Consider the following 18,011-nt stretch of genomic DNA (forward strand, 5'->3'; position numbering starts at 1 on the left):
AAATATAAATTTTAGTCTAGTAAAAGCAAGCTCTATTTTTGAAAAGAAAAAGTAGAGGCACTTCCTATGTCTTTCCATGATTTCCTAAAATACTGGTATCTATTTAACGACACGTTCTTTCTTTTTTCAGCCAATACACGCTTTATACACAACTTATCTTCCAAAAAATATTTCAAATTCAAATTTTTCGTTAACATTTCTATTTCTATTTGTTGTTCTCAAAAATGTAAACAATAAATATTAAGCAAAATATAGGATATTGCTAACATATTTCATAACAAACATTAACAATCTGTGCAGATATTTATTTCTGCCAACTCTGGGTTTAGCCTGAGTCTCTCCTTTTGATGGATGCTATCCATGCCTGTTGATTTCCAGTAACAATTGGGTTTTTAATTTTTGGACATTCCGCCTCTCCACTGCCAGGAAAGATGATATGGATGGATGTTATTCCAAAGAACCGTAAACTATCTTTTAAATCCAGAATGGTAAACACATATCGCTTCTCCATCTTTTGGCTAAGATCAAGTGCAGAATAGTAAACACAGTAACTACATAAGATCCCATTGTTTTCACCTTCAATGACATTATGGTCTCTAGTTTTCTTTGGTTCTTCACATTGTTGACTTCTCTGATTAACCAAAGTAGTGCCAGCACATCTTAAAGACTAAGAATCCAATGCTCTACAGACTGAGCTTTGTGTCCCAAATTAATAAACAAGCAGTCAAAGGACAAGCTTCTCCACTTATTTTATAGGATGGAAAAGGCATAGCCTAATCTGTTACCATGTTTTCAGAAATAAATTTGGGGACTAATCAGAAGTTGCTGCTGCTTAAAATTACTTCTAAATTTACACCCCCCCTTAATAATTCAATAAAGTATTATTTTACATAACTAATAAAAACCAAATTATATATGTACATTTTCTAAGTTTACTGTAATTGTTTTTCCTAACATTTCAAGTAATGAGGCTTTTGGAATTAATTAAAATCACTTTGGTTAAATTCATCAGGTATTTATTGCGTATAAAACATGGCCAGTGCTAATCTAGATATAAGGTAAGACCTTAAATGTATGAAGCGTAAATGTCAAAAAATCCCTATGGCTTGGAAGCAGGCAGAGGAACAGGACATAAATGAATATAATCTTTAATAAAGACTAACTGAAAGGCAGCGACACACCCACTTTCAGAAAGCAGGGATATATCATCTTTGCACAGTCTGAAAAAAAGGACAAATGTATATATGAAAGATTCAGTTATTTTTGAAATGTTAAGATTTTTAGAAATTCTCTTTCGTAATTCAACTTGGCAACACTTAACCTCAGAAAGAAGAAAACATTTCTGTGAGAAGGAAGATTATCAAGCATCATAGAATTAGCTTCCATATGTCTCCAGTCTCCCAGACTGACTTCTTACTATAATGACCATTATCTATAATCATGTCTCTATTTTGCATCTATCTCTATGTGTTTCCATGGTTTTAGGTCTATCCCTAAACTTATGTTTATATCTGTACCTATGTGTATAAAGATTTACTTATTGTTTGTTTTCTTAATTAAAATGTAATTTGCTGTGGTTGGCTTTAGACACCCAATGCCTAAAAACTGTCCCTAGCATCAGGTAAATACATAATAAATGGATGAGATACTAACATGAAGTGATATCGAATCTTTCTTCACTCATGTCATTCATGTGGGTTCTTCAACCAAAAGTAGTAAGTACGGCCTGCTCATCTTTGAAATATTTAAATATTTCAATTAAATATTTAAATATTAAATATTTCAATGTATTCATTCCATAAATACTTAGTAAAGATTTATTTCGATGATTTAAACTTATGCTATATATAGCCCCAAAATAAAAATTGTTATCACAAGGGGCACCTGGGTGGTTCAGTCGGTTAAGTGTCCGACTTCAGCTCAGGTCATGATCTCAGTCTGTGAGTTCGAGCCCTGCATCAGGCTCTGTGTTGACAGCTCAGAGTCTGGAGAATGCTTTGGATTCTGTGTCTCCTTCCCTCTCTGCCCCTCCCCTGCTCATGCTCTGTCTCTCTCTGTCTCAAAAATAAATAAAAACTTTAAAAAAATTGCTATCACAAGATGACTACAATATCAAAGAGCAAAGAGATGTCTATCCTTTTATAAACAGCAATAATGTCACATTCTTTCACAAACCCCTTCACAATGGATATCCCACCTAACATGAAAATGAGGGGCTGATAAAACTTGCTTGCAAATTTCAAGGAATTTCAAAGTAAAAATAGGTAATACCATGCCATTTTTAAGGAACATTTCTGTCTGTTTTTCTCCATTTGTTTGTTTTTAAAGATTTGCGGCTCCAGCTTCGTTCAGAAGTGTGTTTGGAAAGATACAACCAGGTATTAGAGCACATTTCAGGCTTTCTAGGATGAAAATGCATGGGTCATATACGAGAAGAAAAAAGATATGCTCTATTTATCTTACATCCGTCTCACACGAAATACAAGCCACATATGAGACCACATATGGTCCACGTTTGTTCTCATTGTGCCTTGTTAGTACAATTAGTTAAAGGAAATTTCAAGAAGGAAGCTAATTTTAAGGTCAAGGACACATTAGAAAAAAAAAACACGCTTTTATCTGAAGAAAATAGCATCTCATTGGGGGATTCAGGACTGTGAAAAATGATCTCTTAAAGATAATATTTTTTTATGCAGGCTTGAAAGGACTTCTGACTTTTTTCGGAATTTCAAAGATTCCTGGCATTTAGCAGATAGAAGGTAGTTTTGTTTGAAGTTAAAGCTAAGAAATATTTTGGTACTTTCACCAATTTTGCAACATAAAGGTCTGTGTCTATTTGTATGCTGTTGAGATTGATAGCTTCTGAATCCATAACTCTGTTCCAAGTACAGGACGTGAAATGCTGGACTGTATATACATTTCTCGAGCTTTATACAAGATTAATATAATTCTTTTGTATAAGTTTTTAATTTTTGTTTAATGTTTATTTGTTCTGGAAGGAGAGAGAGAGAGAGAGAGAGAGAGAGAGAGAGAGAGAGAGCGCTCAAGTAGGGAAGGGGCAGAGAGAGAGGGAGACACAGAATCCGAAGCAGTCTCCAGACTCCGACATGTCAGCACAGAGCCCGATGTGGGACTCGAACTCACGGACCGCGAGATCATGACATGAGCCCAAGTCAGATGCTTAACCAAATGAGCCACCCAGGTGCCCCTAATTCTTTTTTATTCAACATGGCACATGGACTTGCTTTAAATATTACACGATTAAGTTGCCTTGAAACTTATCGCTGGTAGGTGTGCTTGGAATGGTAATTGTTAAGTGTTGTATCCACATACTTTTGATAGCAACAACTTCTACACCCTCAAAAAGACCCTGGTTTCAATGACAATCGTATATTCATTTATGGCAAGTTCATCTAGCAATAACTAGTCGATGTGAGTTAGGCAATAATTAAGTCTACAGCGGGAGCAGAGTGGCGGTATAGTCGTAGACATTCAGAGGTGGAATTTATCAAGGACCAAATATTATATTTTTACATGTAATTTCCCTAAGTAGTTATTAGAAATAGGCAACAGAAAACAGAACCTGCATGCCCTACTCAAATGTTTATGTATCTGTTGTTTTTTTATGTGATTTTCTGTTCTGATTTGGTTTTGCTTTGCTGGCATGAAGTTGTCCATACTATTACCTTATATTATTACTATCATACTATTACCTTCTGTAATTTTGTAAGTTCCATTGTGATGTCACCTCTTTTATTCCTGATTTTAGGAATTTGAGTGTCCTCCTTTGTTTTCTTGCATGATCTCAGGATGGCCTATTTGTTGATTTTTACAAAGATTTGACTTTTTATTTATTTCTATTGCTTTTCTTGTTTTATTTCCCTTATTTCTCCTTGAATCCTTATTGTTTTCTTCCTTCTGTCTCTTTTGAGTTTAGTTTGTTCTTCTTTTTCTATTTTTTTTAAATTAGAAGGTTAGTTATTGATTTGAGACCTTTCTCCTTTTTTTAATATAATGTTTATGAGCCATAAATTCCTTTCGAGGAAAGGAATTCTCTCTATGCCATATGTTTTAGTATGTTGCATTTTCCTTTCCATTTGCTTCAAAATATTTTCTTATTTTCCTTGTGATTTCTTCTTTGGTCCCTTAGTTATTTAGATGTGCACTTAATTTCCGCCTACATGTGAAGTTGCTAAATATCATTTTGTTAGTAGTTTCTCATGTATTTCCATTCTTCTCAGAGGACATATTTTGCAAAATTCAATCCTTTTAAATTTATTTATGCTACTTTTAAGTTCTAGCATTTGTCTATGTTACAGAATGTTCAATGGGAAATTGTGAAGAAAAGAGTTTTGCTGCTTTGAGTGTGGTGAATTCCATAGGTGTCTTACACCTTATTGGTTTATAGTGTTAAGACTTTCTTTTACCTTTTTAATCTTCTGCCTCAGTGTCTTATTCATCGTAGGAAGTGGTCGTATGATGTCACCAGTGATAGCTGTTGAATTGTATATTTCTTTCTTCAGTTCTGTCAGTTTCTGCTCCCTGCATTTTGGGACTCCGTTTCTAGGTTCATGTTTGTTTATAATTGTAGTGTCTTGACGATTGACATATTTATAATTATGAAATACCCTTCTTTATCTCTAGTAAATGTTTCAAGGTCTATCTGGCAGTGTTGGTGCAAAAATGGAAACACAATCTTCAATCACACTTGATTGACATTAAGTCTGCCAAAGAGGGCTGGGTGAATGAGGAAAGTGGGCAGCCTCCCCTCACAAGGTAAATGTAGTCTCATGCTGAATGCTGGGAGAGGAATGTAATCCGATCTTCTTGGCTTCCTGCCCCAAATAGAGCACTGAGGTAGAACTGAATAAGGACAATGAAGCTCCTTACTCTGCTATTCTGGAATTTCTTCCATGCCCTCTATCCCACTTTAGAGAAGTTTTATGTTCGCAGTGAAATTGAGTAGAAAGCACTGAGAACTTCCATCTACTGCTTGCCCCATACACCCGCAGCCTCCTCCAACATCAACAGCTTCCACAAGAGTGGTATGTTTGCCACAAATTGAATGTACATTGACATCATTATCATCTGAAGTCCATAGTTTACATTGGGGTTCATTCAGTGTTGCATATTCTGTGGGTGTGGACAAAGGTATAAAGACATGTATGATAATATCATACAGAGTAGTTTCACTGCCCTAAAAATCCTCTAGAGTTCATCTATTCACCCTTAACACCTGCCAATCACTGATCTTTTTCTGTCTCTATCATTTTGTCTTTTCTAGAATTGAGGGAGTGTGGGGCAAGCGGAGGGCAATGTACAGACTAGCACACACACCACCCCCCAGGTGGAATATGTGTGATATTCCTTGGATACTCCTGGCTACCCAAGAATAAAGGAAAGGGTTTTAAGTGCTTGCCATGGTGATGTGGGAAACTAAAGCAAATGAAAATTAAATCCCCCTACTGCCTACAGCCCATTGGCAAGTCCTTGAAACAGGCAGAGTGACCCCGCTCTAAGAGCTCAGCTGCCTCAATGATGACATTTTGCTAGGGGCAAAAGAGAATCTTAGCTTAATATTATCCTGATCCCTCAAAGATCCTATAAGTCTACTTCCTTTATCTCAGCTGCCCCAAGATATGTGCTGGCAATCGTACTCCAAGCTTATAGCCCCCTGATATACACCCTAAGGGTCTCATGACTAAGGTTTTACTAAATGGTAATAAATGGCATTTTCCTAACCTAGTCCCTCAAGGTCCTGGAAACCTTGCTTCCAAAATTCCTTGGAGACTTACTCTATCCCCAACCCCGTCCCAACCTGAGGGTATATAATCAGTTACCTGTCACCATGACCCCAGTGTAGCTCTTTCTGCCCACAGGTCCTGTCCCCGTGCTTAAATAAAATCACTTATTTGCACCAAAGACATCTTCAAGAATTCATTCTTGGTCATCAGCTCTGAACCCTCCACCATCACTCCAAAACTTCATCAGAATGTAGGTACAGTTGGAATCATACAGTATGTTGCATTTTCAGACTGGTTTCTTTCACTTAATGCTATGCATTTAAGCTTCCTTCCTGTCTTCTCGTGGCTCCAAAGTTTAATTCCTATATTGTACCATTTATAACTTTGTTTATAACATGAAAAAGAGAATTATTCTAAATGTGCCTTATCAGTGAAGATACATTTTATGGGATATGGTTTTGCGGTTCGGAAGAAAAATTCTGTTACCTTAACAAGATTTTCTAACAATTAATTATCCTTATGCTTCAAACTATTAGAAGCCTCAGACTTTTAATGGATCACCTATACTGACTCCATGTCATTCAGTCATGTTTTTGCAGATAATTTCAGTAAATTCCTCTCTCATTAACGCTGAAGTTATTTCCTGGTTGAGTTAAGCACACAAGGAATCGGTAACACTTTTTAAACACTGAAGTCATTCAGTACTATAGACAGACTGTAAGTTGTAAATGTTTTTAAAGTAATTATATAGATATATAAATATATAAAATCTACTACACACTAATGCAGTTCATTACATAACATTGCTGTGATTTTAGTAATGACCTTGATTGCTAACACGGTGAATTTTATTACCAGAAGGAAGAAATAGCAGTACATCAACTGCTTAAAATAAAGCAACTATATACTAGTTACTTATTAATAAACTACACATTTTTCATAAGGCTAAATACTATTGTCTATCAAAAATAATTTTTTTCAATCTACTCTATTTCTGCTAATGCACGTTTTAACATCAAATAGTAAGTGTGCATCATAACCGTCTTGATAGACCATTAATAAACCTCAGGTATGATAGTAAAATTAAAAGTTAAACTTACTACTTCTCTACCTTTTGTTACCAAGAACATTCAGAAAATACTTGATTGCTAAAAAAGCTTGCATGGCATTAAATATCTTTCCTATGATAAAGTTTAAAAGCACTACCAATTAAACATAACCTATGTAATTAATACCTATTAAATTAATGGTAATTGGGCATGCTTTTCTTTTATTTTGTATTCCTTAAATTTGAACTTGGAGTAATTAATTTTAAGTCCCCCTGAGAAAATAATAACAATCTCGGGGGTCAAATAATAAATGAGCCTCGGTGGCTACACCGTATTATAAGATTATTCTACCGCAGGCTTATTTTTCTTGTGTTATTATAATTAAGACTAGTCTGTTACATGCTAAAAAACTACACTGACAACCAGAAGACAAATTATTCTATATTCTTTGAGGTTCTTTACCAAGTGTTTTGTTTTGTTTTAGCTATGTTGTACAGCTTTTCCAATGTTGTACAGCTTACTCTTTGAACACCCAAAAATATCTTTGTGAATTTTCATACCAATGAAAAAGAGATAGTCATGAAATTTCAATTATACACATTGGGGTGATTTAGTATTTGAGTTTCCATTTATTGCTAAAAGCGTCTTCACAAATATATAAATAACCCCTTCTTAGAATGTACTTTCAAGTGAGCCTTCAGAAGAGGAATAATGGCCTTGATTTTCCTACTTCATACAGCAGCAGGCAGGGGTATGCAAGGATAAGCAGTCAGTGTCACCTTCCGTCTAGGGCGGCACAGAAGAGTGGAAGAGACAGACATGTGAACAGTTAGGGCAATGAAATGACTGAAGTCGGACAGTCCTAGCTACAAAGTGCCAATACAAAATAAGAAGCCCCTCATTATTACAAAAGAAGTAAGTGGCAGCATGAGATTGGAAGTTATATTTGAGTAGTTTTGATAAATGAGTAGAACTTTTCCAGGAAGGTAGCCACTTTAAAAGGGGACTGCAAAATGCACGTTCTCAATCAAAGCCCAAATCATCAGTTTTATAAGAAGACATACACTAGAACAGTATGTCAGAAACAGTGCTTGTAAATACTTCACTTCACTCAGAAGGAAGTTGATTGTGTGACTCATGTAAGAATGGGAAAATATTTAGGTTCTGCAAAGAACTCCCAGAATGAAAGGCAAACCCATGCCTACCTTTTCATAGATATGTGCTTTGAGATATAGGAGAGATAAGGCAAGAGATTCTGATCACAAATCTTGAGCTGTGCACAAAGGCTGGACTGGTAACAAAGAAGGTGCAAAACCAACTGGAAGCAAATGAGCAAGGCAGCGGTGCCCAGAATCAGAAAGCAAGGACAACCAACATGTTATCATAGAAGAAGGTCCAGCTTGGGCTTAGTGGTAGGGGTGAGGAGGTGAAGAAAGTAGAAGCAATTAAACGAATGCCAGAACTCACGATAACTCACAAATAGAAGGTGTCAGAACTCAAGAAAGATAATTTGGGCGATGTCTCAGGTGATAGTTTTTGTAACCTCAGCAACTAGCGGTGAGAAACCCTCTTAAGTTAATTTTGGTAAGATCTGAGCATGACATCCTATCTGAGATCTTTTGTGACCACTTGAAGTCATGTAGCCTTCAACCACCTGCTACCACCACATCCTATCTTCATAATCCCCTGTATAACATTTAGTGTCATCTCATGTGTTTTCATTGCTTTATGTTCACACAAGTAACTGTACCTAGCGCACTAGGTTAATAATATTCAGTAAGCAAATACTAATAGAGATGCCCTCAATGTTTGCAGACAGCTCTTGTTCGCTTTGGGCCAGCATGCCTTCAGATTATATGCTTAGATAGAGAGGATTTAGGGAGTTGACATAAAATTACACGTGTAATCATATTTATACATATATATGTTTATACATTCAAAGTAAATGGATCGACAGATGCCAATAAGCAAAACCTTATCCTTGTAATATCAAGTATGAAGCATGAATATTCCTATTAGATTTTTCCTTCTATCTCTCACTTAAAAAAATACTCAAAGTGGATCACTTTCTTGGGTATGCTCCCTGATCTTTTTGCGCTTCTTTTCTCAAAAGGATCTAGATCTTACGTACGTTTAGAATAAAATTCCAGCTGATCTGCTATGATATCCTGGCCACCTGTTGCCGGCCAGTGTCGCCTCTAAAGGGTTCTGGTGTGCATGTTGATGGGATGGTGAATTGACTCTCATTGGTCAGTGCCATTGCCATTGCCAAAACAACTGTCAATATTTTCAGTATCTCTCCTGGCTCTAATGGGAATTAAACCATGTAATACTGCTACTCCTTTTGTTTCATTTCAAATGTGAACAATTGAGTTTACCCACTCTTATAGCAACTATATCATCCAATCATTTTAACAAAGTGACTCAGAGTATATTCTATAAATAAAAACCAAAATCTTGGGGTGTTTAATTTTGTCTCTTTGTTATAGTTTAATTTACAAGGGAAGTATTGAGAAATATAGGGTCAACATTTTTCAGAAATGGAAAAACTCATTGGGTTATAATTAAAGCCATAGTATTTAGTCATAAAAATATATATATTCATAATATTATATTCAGGTATGCATACTAATTAGAATATATATATATATATATACATATATATATATTCTGATCAGAAAATATATCAGAAATATATATTAATCAGAAAAATATATATGTTAAACACATTGGTAGAAGTTAACATGATTTTCATTTTATTTTTTTTTTTGAGCAATAATGGCCTAAAATTTCATTCACATTTTCTACTCTTGTAAAAAAAAAATAATTGTTTATTTTATTTTTGACAGAGAGAAACAGAGTGTGAACTGGGGAGGAGTAGAGAGAGAAGGAGACACAGAATCTGAAGCAGGCTCCAGGCTCTGAGCTGTCAGCACAGAGCCTGACACAGCGTTTGAATCAAAAACCTTAAGATCATGACCTAAGCCATAGTCAGATGCTTAACTGACTGAACCACCCAGGCGCCCCCACATTTTCTACTCACAAATGTAAGGGGCTTGTCTTACTTTTACATACATTGATAACAAAAACTTCTGTTTTTTTTTTCTTTTTTTCATATATTACATGAATCAGTATATGACCTGTTAAAAATTGACAACTATACACACATTTGTATATTGTATAAAGTTTGATGTATATTCATCAAACTTTGTTTTATATGAACTCAAGCATAAAGTCTACTTCATATTAACTTCTATATTGTAAAATTATGACTATATATGTTATCCAATATGTTTAGTATTTGAATTATAATAAAGTGCTATTCATGAATAGAAATCAAATGTGCACTCTATGTATGCTTGTATGTATGTTTGTATGTATGAATTTGTTTATTTATTGTACCTGAGCTTAAAAGAAAAAATAAATAAATTTTTCTCTCTGTATTTTAAAAAAATTTTTTTTTCAATGTTTATTTATTTTGGGGACAGAGAGAGACAGAGCATGAACGGGGGAGGGGCAGAGAGAGAGGGAGACACAGAATCAGAAGCTGGCTCCAGGCTCTGAGCCATCAGCCCAGAGCCCGACGCGGGGCTCGAACTCACGGACCGCAAGATCGTGACCTGGCTGAAGTCGGACGCTCAACCGACTGCGCCACCCAGGCGCCCCTCTCTCTGTATTTTAAACACAACATTTCAAAGTTCCCAAGAAAAATGACAACAGCCAAATTAGCTTAACCAATAACTTGACATTTATCTATTTAAAAAATCAAAAAAATGTCATTTAGTGTTTCTCAAAAAAATATGTTCTGAACTGTACTTTTGAAGCCATTAATATATATATATATACACACATATATATATATCTATATATCAGTAAATAACTTTCTCAAAGAAAATTACTTTGGGTTTATTTGAAAACAATGTGTATCCTACAAAGTACTCCATTCTTTCCTACTAAGGGCAATTACATCAATGTAAGTAAGGTCTTTGTTGCTTAAGAATTCAAATACTTTAGCTATTTAGTCAGTCCATGTGATCACAATTTCCATGTCATGAAGTCCATTAGTCACTGGGAATTATAACAGTAAATTTTCTAAATTACAAATACTGGACAAAAACACAGTCAAGAAAATAAAACTATAGGAGCACCTCGCAGGCTCAGTCAGTGGAACATATGACTCTTGATCTCAAGGTCTTGAGTTCAAGCCCCACACTGAGTGGGTGTAGAGTTTACTTAACAAAATTAATTAATTAAAAAAAAAGGAGACGGTAACAGACTTGATGATTCAAATTTCTCTCCATACCATCAGAATTAATTTCCTCACTCCCATATCTTTAAGAATCCTACTCTTCTCTGTTGATCCAAACCCCTTCAACTCATCAACTCTTCAATACTAGCATAAAACAGAATCTTTATCAGTAAATTTCCTAGGACACTGCTTTCCAGAAGGACTTTTAGAATAGTAGTTGTGTATTTCTAGCATTTCTCACATGCTATAAATTCTGAAAGTGAGATAGATGATTTTCAGTAGAAGTCAATCCCAGGATGATTCAAATGTTGGAATTAGCAGACAGAATCTTAGAGATATTTACTCTTTCAATACACAGGTAAACAAAAAATATGGTTGGGGATAGGGAATTTCAACAGAGCAATAGGGGAAAAAAAAGAAGAAATTAACATTCTAAAACTGATATTTACAATATCTAAACTGTAAAATTCATTGAAAGGACTTAAGATCAGACAAATAATGGCAAAAGGTAGGCTTAGTGAACTTGGATATGGACCATTGGCCATCATGGGATTTTCAGAAAAGGAAGAAAAATAGAAGATTAAAAAGAAAAATGAGAAAAGCCTCAGAGAACATTGGGACACAACCAAAAGAGGTCCAGAAAAGAGATAAGGGGCCAAAATGTTTTTGAAAAATCAATGACTAAAAAGTTCCCAAATTTGGGGTACCTGGATGGCTCAGTCAGTTGAGTGTCTGACTCTTGATCTCACCTCAGGTCATGATCCCATGGTTCGTGAAATCGAGCCCCACATTGGCCTCCATGCTGACTGCATGGAACCTGCTTAGGATTCTCTCTCTCTCTCTCTCTCTCTCTCTCTCTCTCTCTCCCTCCCTCCCTCCCTCCCTCTTTCCCTCTCTCTCTCTGTCTCAAAATAAATAAACATTAAAAAAAATCAGAAGCCTTTAAAAATATTCCCCAATTTTTTTGTGACCTACCTAAAAAAACTAACAAAACTACCTAAACTACCTAACAAAAGTTCAAGAAAGATATATAGAAAGAATGCTACTCTTAGACATCAAATCATGAAATTACTAAAAACCAAAAATAAAAGGAAAATATTAAAATAAGCATGAGATAAAATGATTGATCACATACAGTAAAATCATGTTGTAAACCACCTGATTTCTCATCAGAAATAAAGAAGACCAGGGACACCTGGGTGGCTGTCGGTTAAGCGACCGACTCTTGATGTTGGCTCAGGTCATGATCTCACGGGTTGTGAGTTCGAGCCCCACATCAGGCTCTGCACTGACAGTGCAGATCCTGCTTGAGATTCTCTCTCCCTCTTTCTCTGCTCCTCCCTCACTTGTGAGTGTGGTTGCTCTCTCTCTCTCTCTCTCTCTCTCTCTCTCTCTCTCTCTCAAAATAAATAAATAAACTTAAAAAAAAAGAGAAAGAAAGAAGACCAGAAGACAGTGGAACAATATCTGTCAAGTTCTGAAAAGAAAACAAACATTATCAGAAAGAAATATTTTTCAAAAGTAAGGCAAAATGCAATTTTAAGATAAAAATTGAGAGACTTTCTCACCAAAAGACCTATTCTTCAAGAAACAATAAAAGAATTTATTGAGTCTGTGCAGACTGACAGCATGTGCAACTCAGATTTGTAGCAAGGAATAAAGAGCATCAGAAATGGCAAACACGGGGGAAAACATTTTTTTAATATTTTGGTAAATATTTATGATACCTCTTAATTTATTTAAATGATATATTATTGTTTAAAGAAAATACTATAGCTATGTCTTAATAGTTATAGATGTTTTGTATATATGCACATTATGTTACGTATGTGCACACATAGGGTGGAAGGTATTTATTCTGTTTTGAGTTTCTTCTACTTTATATAAAATATTAGAAACTTTAAGTGGACTGTGGTAAGTTAAGAAGGCATAATGTACCCCAAGAACAATCACTACACAATTAAAATTAATTAAAAAGTTAATGCAAATAGTCGTACCTAAAGAGTCAACAGAAAATTTAAACAGTGCTAAAATTAATTCAAATAGTAAAGTTATTTTTTTAATGTTTATATTTTTTTTGAGAAAGAACTCACAAGCAGGGGAAGGACAAAGAGAGGGAGACAAAGAATCTGGAGCAGTCTCTAGTTAATATCTCAGAACCCGATGCAGGGCTCAAACCCAACGACTGTGAGATCATGACCTGAGCCAAAGTCAGACATTTAACTGAACCATCCAGGCACCCCTCGAATAGTAAAGTTCTAAACATTCTTTGCCCCAGCAGAGACCTCCAGTCCATTGGGCCTATCAATTACTCATTGCCCATCTCCTTTCTACTGTCTTTCCACCTTCCTCCCTTTCCAGCTAGGATTCCAAAGCTTCTGAAATTAATCATTCCTTTGCACACCTCTTCAACTCCCTTGTTCCTCTCTCTCTCTCTCTCTGTTACATTTACCTTGAAAGTTACCTCCACTTACTCAATGTCTGTATTTGAGCAGTTCAAAGTGAAATGCTAACCATTCTACCTTATCTCACTATGAATTTATCACCAGAATTTCTCAGCATGGGTGATCAAGCCTACTAATTTTCTCTAGTCAAAACACTCTCCATCACAGGCTCTTCCTTTTATATTCACAGATGATGTCCTTGATTTATTTCACTAGGGAAAGAGAAGCAACCAAAGGGAATGGCTCATCCTGCCAATGGTTCATCTTAATGGTTCATTAAATCTCCCACTCTGCCTGAGACCCATATACTTTGTCTTTCCTCTTGTTAAAGTGGAATAACTGTCCTGAATATATAAGGCCAAGTACAGCACTTTGGCGATGGATTTCAATTATTATCTAGATGAAAAACTTACTCCAGAAATGAGCCACCATTTTTCCTTTATCATTTGTTAGAACATTCACATCAGCATATAAAGATACTATATCTCAATATTATATAAAAACCCTCCTCTGACCAGATATCTCCCTTCATATATTGTCCCAGTGCTCTGCTCTATGTAAGTATGTCCTGATGGTGTTGCTTTTATTCTTGGTGCACATCATACCCCATTTTTCTCCTGAATAGGGTCCAATCAGGTTTGCCTTCTCCCACTATTGGCCTCCCCCACAACTCCACCATATCCAAATGGGAAATTTTCTGTCTTTGTATCATTTACTCTCTTAGCCGAATTGGATGGAGGTAGAATCTCTCCATTTTTTAAATGTACACATTTTTTTTCACTTGACTCCTCCCTCTCACTTCTCTCTGATGACTCACATTCCTTGCTAGATTCTCCTCTACAGTAAATTTATTTCTCAATGTAAACACCAGTACCTGAGGACTGCTTAGATCACATATAGTACAGTACACTAATAATATACACCAATTAAATTAACAAGTAGTCAATATTATGAACTTCACCAAAATCCAGCTGAAATTGAAATTATACTATTTTATTTGAGGTCTCAGGATTCTTATTTAAATATAGTATTGCACTTCTTTTAGTAGGATGCAGAAAGAATGAACAAAAGTCTTTAAGACTGAAGGACTAAACTCTTTCAAAATTCTTACAGATTATAAAAAAAAAAGTAATAATTTTATCATTGGTATGATTCTGGAAAGAAAACAAGTACAACATAAAACATTTTAAATAAACTATATAAAGATTGTACCTGTGTATATGTGTGTGTCAATTTTTCTGGGTGCAATAAATAGCCATGTGGATTTATATGTCTTTTGTAGTCAGAAAAAAAAGGTAGGAGGAGCTTATTTAATTATAGGAGCAGATTCATAATCACTCCTCATAACTCATTAATATATCTTTTATATCTTTGAAATACCAGTAAAATAGAAAGGAAATTGGATTTTATAATTTACATGTTTTACAATCAACATCAGATAATTCCATTTACCTTTTCATTTACTTATTTATTTTAAAAATTTAAATCCAAGTTAGTTAACATATAGTGTAATAATAAGTTCAGATATAAAGTTTAATGATTCATCACTAACATATAACACCCAGGGCTCATCCCAACAAGTTTCCTCCTTAATGCCCCTCACCCCTTTAGCCCTTCCCCCTACCCAATACCTCTCCAGAAACCCCTGGTTTGTTCTCTGTTTTTAAGAGTCTTTTATAGTTTGCCTCCATTTTTATATTATTTTTTTTCTTCCCTTCCCTTATGTGCATCTGTTTTGTTTCTTAAATTCCACACATGAGTGAAATCATATGGTATTTGTCTTTTTCTCAGTAACTTATTTTACTTGGCAAAATATACTCTAGTTCCATCCATGTTGTTGCAAATGACAAGATTTCATTCTTTTTTGACTGCTGAGTAATATTCCATTGTGTATGTATGTATGTATGTATGTATGTATGTATGTACCACCTCTTTATCCATTCATCAGTCGATGGACATTTTGGCTCTTTCCATACTTTGACTATTGTTGACAGTGCTTCTATAAACATTGGGGTGCATGTGCCCCTTTGAAACAGCACCCCTGTATCCCCTGGATAAATGCCTAGGAGTGCAATGGCTAGGTCATAATTTTTTGGGAAACCTCCATACTGTTTTCCAGAGTGGCTGCACCAGTTTGCATTCCCACCAGCAGGGCAAAAAGGTTCTTCTTTCTCCACATCCTCACCAACATCTGTGGTTGCCTGACTTATTAATTTTAGCCATTCTGACTGGCGTGAGGTGGTATCTCATGGTGGTTTTGATTTGTATTTCCCTGATGAGTGATGTTGAGCATCTTTTCATGTTTCTGTTTGCCATCTAGATGTCTTCTTTGGAAAAGTATCTATTCATGTCTCCTGCCCAATCCTTCACTGAGTTATTTGTTTTTTGGGTGTTGAGTTTGATAAGTTCTTCATAGATTTTGGATACTAATAACCCTTTATCTGATACGTCATTTGAAGATATCTTTTTGCATTCCGTCCCATTTGAATTTTATAAGTTACTTCATATCATAACACCTTTAAAATTTTTTTAATATTTATTTATTTTTAAATGTTTGAGAGAGAGAGTGCAAGCTGGGGAGAGGCAGAGAGGAGGACAGAGGATTCGAAGAGGGCTCTGTGCGGACAGTGGGGCTCGAAGAGAGCAGGACTCTGTTCTGTGGGGCTCGAACTCACGAACCTTGAGATCATGACCTGAGCCAAAGTTGGATACTTAAACGACTGAGCCACCCACCGGATAGGTTGGATCATGGGTCCCCTTGCGGTGGTAGCAGCTTCAGAGCAGAGTATGAACTGCAGTGGCCAGAGTCATGGCAGGACAGGTGTTTAGAAAATTTCTTCTCCTGTTTGATAGTTTTAGTTGAAAGGAGTGCAGCTGAAACTGTAACCAAAGGAAGCATTATGCTTCCAGAAAATTCTCAAAGAAAACTATTACAAGCGACAGTGGTGGCTGTTGGATTGGGCTCTGAAGGAAGGGGTGGAGAAATTCAACGTGTTAGCATGAAAGAGTTTACATGAAAGTTGAGATAAAGTTCTCCCAGAATATGGAAGCACCAAGTTAGTTCTAGGTGCCAAGGATTATTTGTTATTTAGACATGGTGACATTCTTGGGGCATGTGGGTGGCTCAGTCGGTTAAGCATCCAAATTAGGCTCAGGTCATGATCTCGTGGTTCATGAGTTTGAACGTTGCATCAGGCTCTGTGCTAACAGCTCAGAGCCTAGAGCCTGCTTCAGATTCTGTGTCTCCCACTCTCTCTCTCCCTGCTCATACTCTGTATCACTCTTTCTCTCTCTCAAAAAAAATAATTTTTTTCAAAGAGGTAACTTTTATTTCTCCCCTTAATTTTTTTTTTTAATTTTCTTCTCAGTCTCAGGTCACATTGTCAATAGATGGTCAAACTCTTTATAAGGGAGGCATTTTTTTTCCAATGTCATTTTATCCAAATACCTTCTTTAAATATATGGCAATATTGTAACTGAAAATCCCCCCTTCTCATATGAAGTAAGCAATGTCTAATAGAAAACAAACTCACTATAGTTGCTCATATTTTTCTACAGAATGAAAGGAATTGGCAATTACATTAAAAAGCAGGTGAGGGATCACCTGGGTTGGCCAGTTGGTTAAGGGATCAACTCTTGATTTCAGCTCAGGTCAGGATCTCATGGTTGGCAAGTTCCAGCCCCTCATTGGGCTCTATGCTGATGGTGCAGAGCCTGCTTGGGGTGCTCGCTCTCTCTCTCTCTCTCTCTCTCTCTCTCTTTCTCTCTCTCTCCCCCTCTCTTTCTGCCCCTTCAGAGCTCTCTCTCTCTCTCAAAATAAATACATAAACTTAAAAAAAAAGTGAGAAAAATACAATTTCAGAAGGTAGAGACTAGTATATTTGTTCCTATTTCTTGGAATGAAGCTATCCCTGACATATCACTGACAGTCAATTTCAGCATGTACTGTCCTGATGTCTACAAGCTGGACCAAAGACAGAAGGAAAAATAAAACTATGCGGTATAATTGTTAACTGCTGGGAGTCAGTAAAAGGAACTTACTGAACATACTGTTTCAGAATGGAAACACAGGGAATGTGCCAAAGGTAGGCAGGTGTGTGTGTGTGTGTGTGTGTGTGTGTGTGTGTGTGTTTTGTTGTGTTTTGTTTTGACAGAGAGAGAGAGAGAGAGAGAGAGAGAGAGAGAGAGAAAGAGAGAGAGAGATATGGAGCAAGAACAGGGGAAGGGCAGAGAGAGAGAGAGGGAGAGAGAGAATCTAAACTACACTCTGAACTGTCAGCATGGAGCCTGATGCAGGGCTGGATTTCACAAACCTGAGATCATGACCTGAGTCCAAATCAAGAGTTGGACACTTAACCAATGGAGCCACCCGGGTGCCCCAAAGTTAGGCAGCTTTGTAAGCAAAGCTTAAGGGACAGCTCATTCACTAGGGTTAAAGATCTGCCCTTTTGAACAGTTGTTTATTGTAGAACTTGGGAGATTTACAGTAGAATTTTTAACACTGAAGAGCAGAGTTGTCACAGAT

The 18,011-nt window shown here is 36.1% G+C and overlaps 1 pseudogene; it reads left to right on the forward strand.

Moving 5' to 3' along the window:
* Positions 1-16,295: 16,295 nt before the first annotated feature.
* Positions 16,296-17,477, forward strand: LOC125148688 (10 kDa heat shock protein, mitochondrial-like; annotated as a pseudogene).
* The last annotated feature ends 534 nt before the right edge of the window (positions 17,478-18,011 follow it).

The sequence above is a fragment of the Prionailurus viverrinus genome, chromosome D3, assembly GCF_022837055.1.
Source record: "Prionailurus viverrinus isolate Anna chromosome D3, UM_Priviv_1.0, whole genome shotgun sequence".
NCBI lineage: Eukaryota > Metazoa > Chordata > Mammalia > Carnivora > Felidae > Prionailurus > Prionailurus viverrinus.